The sequence below is a fragment of the Tursiops truncatus genome, chromosome 1 (genome assembly GCF_011762595.2).
Source record: "Tursiops truncatus isolate mTurTru1 chromosome 1, mTurTru1.mat.Y, whole genome shotgun sequence".
In the NCBI taxonomy this organism is placed as follows: Eukaryota; Metazoa; Chordata; class Mammalia; order Artiodactyla; family Delphinidae; genus Tursiops; species Tursiops truncatus.
The window spans coordinates 74,115,954-74,120,446 of record NC_047034.1 but is presented as its reverse complement, the minus strand read 5'-3'; the positions used below and the strand labels follow the sequence as shown (position 1 = coordinate 74,120,446).

The following is a 4,493-nucleotide window of genomic DNA, read 5'->3' as shown; positions in this document are numbered from 1 at the left end:
GAATTATTAGTTATCCCAGAACACATGTCCCACGTGGCCTTTCCTCTCTGCTACTAGGGACCTGAGCTGAAATCTCTCTCCAAGCCTATCAGGGTTGCTTCTGTCAGAGTGACAACAGGCAGAAGGGGTTCTTCTCCCGGGAAGGCCTGGGATCCTCTGGGTTTCCTTCCGGGCCGAGCCCATGCATAGCCTGCCCTTACGGTGAGTCCCAGAGGAGACACCATCGATATCCAAGGCTGTCTTCTCATGCTGCAGTGTGAATTCCCAAGATCTAGGGTTACTGTAGTGCTTGCAGCTGAGCTGTGGCTAAGTTTCAGGTCTGAGAATGAAACGTGCCGTCCTCAGGACTGGCTTGCCCATTTCCATTTCTGTCAGTCAAGGTCTTAGGACACTGACGGCAAGTACCGCTACTTGCCTTCAAATGTGGCAACGACCTCCTCCCTACTTCTAAGAGTGGGCTTTGCCCAAGCTTTCAGAGCCCGACTCCACGGAGCACCCAACCATCGTTGAGCCCTTATTCTGTGCCCAACAGTGTACACACGCTTACGCATGTTGTCCAAAATAAGCCTTTCAACTGACATGCAGTATGCGGTTATCCTGTATAGCAGATGAGGAAACTGGTGCTCACAGATGTATAGTGCCCAAAGTCACCCAGCTGGTGAAGATCAGAGCCCCAGTCGGAACTCTAATTGGGGAATTATTTAAGGTATGTTTCATCCTTTGATGGATGTTGTTTCAACATTTTCATCCTTGTCCCTGCCCTGTGGCATCCTTCTTTGTTCTGGAATCTCTAAGTGGAACAGGAAGGACACATCAGCCCTTAAGCCCTGGGATTTCAGATTTCAGGAGCCAGAACGGGTGATTCGTCCAGGAGCCCATGCCAGGTCAAAGTTTCTTAGCTCCCCAGCCTCTGCAACTTATGATAATCATTTCCTTGAGAAGCCTGCAGTCTGCGTGACTTATACACCTGTAAGTGAGATACGTACTCTCAACAGTAACCGCCTAGTTTCGGTGAATGAAGATTAATGTTTTGCTGACCAAGAGGCAGCACAGAGAGCTGCAGGCCCCATTTGTTGTTTATATTACAGCAGGTGAAAAATCAAAGTGATTGCCCAGGTTTGTTTCCAGATCAGGTTAAATGTGGCTCTGAGTCTAGGTTTAGTCATGGTTCCAACTTTGCTGAGTTTACTGTGTCTCCCCAAGAGCCACTCACCCCTCAGTAGTTGTTTCTCTTACAACAAGGCTCGCTGTGCACGCTGATCGGCCCACACCTTCCCCCACTACCCGGAATATCCTGGAACACTACCCTCACCGCTCCCACACCCTGCAGTGTCCTGCATGCTTGCTTAGCACCATCCCAGAAGTCAAGGTTCTAGGGGAAACGTCACGAGTGGGTTTGGAAACACGAGGAAGCCACGGCTCGTAAAGTGATGGGTAAATAGGGCCAGGGCTCACGTGAAGGTACTGTCATCCTCAAGCACCATCAAACCGAGAGTGAGTTTGCCAGCCCAGGAGATGAGTAAAACCTCAAGTTTGAGGAAGGGCAGATGCATCCTATTGTGACTGGGGCCTAGCACGCCCCAATCGTAGGCCACCTCATGGCTTCCAAGAGGGATTTGAGACGTATAAAAGGTGTGCAGTCTTAGAGCATCTCAAAAGCCTCAGCATCTCCACGTTCCAGCCACTGGTGAAATCAGGTATGTCGGGCAAAGGAACGCAGCTCTTGGGAGCTCGGTTCTACCTGGTCCAAAACTCTGCGGGCAGCTGGGGCTTGTGCACTGGCTGGCTGGTCAGAAAGAAAGGCCTTGTGTGGGCAAATCTCTCGTCCGTATCATTTGGGACCCACCTCTCTTGGGCTACAAGTCAACATCTGAAGTGTGTGGGGTGGGGGCTGAGATGGGGGTCCAGGGTGTGACCAGAGTCCTGTGTTGAGGGTCCTGCTGGCATGTGTGGTGGCGCTGTTGTCGTGGCCAGGAGCTGAGCGGAGCTGATTAGGAGAGGGTGGCACCAAGTCTAGGGCAGGGCTGCCCTGAAGGGAAAGGCCAGTGCAGCGAGGGAGGAGAGCTCCTCAGGGAGCAGGGGGCAGAGGCCCAGGGAGCTCAGAGCAGCAAGGACATGAGGAGGTGGTAAAGCGGCCATGTCCTGCTCTGGGAGTCGGGGACCATTGTTCTGCCCCCGTGTGCTCAGTGCCTGGGGATCCATGAGTTCCCTCTCTAAGATGTGCATTCTCCCCTAGAATTTAGTATCGATCTAAACGGTTGTTTTGTCTCTAGATGAGTCTTTTCTATGAATTCTCTTACAGAGTTGTTAGCATGCTCCATTACAATTGTTTGATATTTATATAAAAGGTCAAAATCTTTACAAGAGTACTCAACGTGTTTTGGTTATTGTGTGTGTGTATGTGTGTGTGTTTGTGATCACGCAAGCACACACACACACATATATCTTTACACTCATATTTACCTGTGTATTTACATGTGTTTGTGTGGAGATTTATATGCTCATTAATCCTTACAACAACTTTAAGAAGAGTACAGAGAAGTTAAGTACCTTGCTCAAAGTCACAGAGCTGGTTAATTTTTGAGACTGGACTCACATCCAAGAAAATCATGTTCTAAATTCCACAGTATCTGCTGTGGAAGGATAATACATTTGTCCTCATTGTCCCTGACCTTTCTTCTTATTCTTTCCTTCTCTCTCCTGTCTCTGTCTGTCTGTCTCTCTCTCATTTTTTATATTTTTGTTTTTTCTACCCCTCTCCATTACTCTTCTCCGTTCACCCTTTTTTCCTCTCTTTCTTCTTTCCTTCCTTCCTTCTATATTTCTTTATTTGTCTCAACTAAACCTTGCTATGGCTTACAGACTGTAGCTACAGTTTATAGTGACGCACCTCATTGCACACACAGACACATTTAATCGGTGAAGCCACCAGGCAAAGGTTGAAATGGCACAGGTTTAACGAGGGAAGTGGTTCTCCTGGGTTGAGTGTCTCTAAGGTTCTAGAGTTCCTCACTTCAGTGTCTTTTCCGTTGCAGTGCACATCCAGACCAGAATGTATCATCCAAAGCAGAAGCTGTGCTGCCCGCTACCAAAGGATTGCTGCCCTCCATCCCAGCAATGCTGCACCCCACCAAAGTATTGCTGCCCCTCACCAAAGGATTGCTGTCCCCCACCTCAGCAATACTGTCCCCCTCCGCGGCAATGCTGCCCCCCAGTAAAGTACTGTTTCCCCCCACCAAAGCACTGCTAAACTCCACCACAGCAGACCAAGCAGCCTTGCCAGCCTCCACCAAAGGGCAAGGAGCTCTCTATCCCAAAGTGCCCAGACCTTCAGCAGTGCCAGAAGTCCAAGGAGAAGTAAACCTCAGGCATGGGCCAGAGGCCAAGCTCCCTGCAGAACAGAGAACATGAAGCCAACTCCCCTCTCTCAGCCAGCTAGCTGTCAACACCGCTCACCGCCGGCTTCTGGAAGCAGCCACACTTGTGGAAAAGGCAGCACCAAGATGGCAGCTTCCTGGATCAACATTTCTTATGAATTAGCAGCTGCAATTTCCATTTAGCAAAGGATCCGGTTCTAAACCTTCTAATCTTCTTTGCAGACTTGTATACTTCGCCCTTTTGGCTGCTTGGAAGCTTAAGCAGCATGCCCGGCCACCCTTTCCTAGCACACTTCGTCTCTGCTACAGTTTTTTTTTCAAACAATTAAACACAACTCCGCTGCCATGAATGTGTCGGCTTGATTATTTCGTCATCTTACAGTTGTTAACTCCTGCAGATTTTGTATCCTGCTCCCTAAATATGAGCCATAGGAGGGCTGGGCATGTGGGGGCAGGTAGAGCAGAAGGCATGGGGAGATGCACTTCTGAGCTGAAGGACATTTTCCTTGGTCCTGCCAGGGTGAGGAGGAGAGATGGGCACTTCAGCCGCGTGGAGACACATCCCCCCATACTTGCAAAATGAAAACAGCCTTTGGACCCAAGGGAGATGATGCCCGTCTCAAAAACGGAGGCACAAAAAGAGTAAGGGAAACCCAGCCATGAGCTAAATTGTAGAGCAGAGCCAAATAAAGGGAAATTCAGAGAATACTCCAGGGGCATGTGGGTCAAAATGAATTGAGGACCGGACTTCAAAATCCCTACCTCTGGTAAAAGAAAAGACGAGATTTTGTTCAAGCTACCAAAATGTGTAAGTAGGAGACAGTCTATGTAAAAATCATACATCCATCACACACACATATCTGCTGTCAATATATTTTTTTTTTTCTATACGTGGGCCTCTCACTGTTGTGGCCTTTCCCGTTGCGGAGCACAGGCTCTGGACGCGCAGGCTCAGTGGCCATGGCTCACGGGCCCAGCCGCTCCGTGGCATGTGGGATCTTCCCGGACCGGGGCATGTACCCGCGTCCCCTGCATCGGCAGGCGGACTCTCAACCACTGCGCCAATAGGGAAGCCCCACTGTCAATAATTTTTAAAGTCATAGCACCCATTGATTC

The 4,493-nt window shown here is 49.5% G+C and overlaps 1 long non-coding RNA gene across 1 annotated transcript; it reads left to right on the top strand.

The window, feature by feature from the left end:
* Positions 1 to 1,502: 1,502 nt before the first annotated feature.
* LOC117312719 (uncharacterized) lies at positions 1,503 to 3,723 on the top strand. Its single transcript, XR_004527201.2, has 2 exons — positions 1,503 to 1,697; positions 3,036 to 3,723. It is a non-coding gene; the product is annotated as an uncharacterized lncRNA (long non-coding RNA).
* Positions 3,724 to 4,493: the final 770 nt, after the last annotated feature.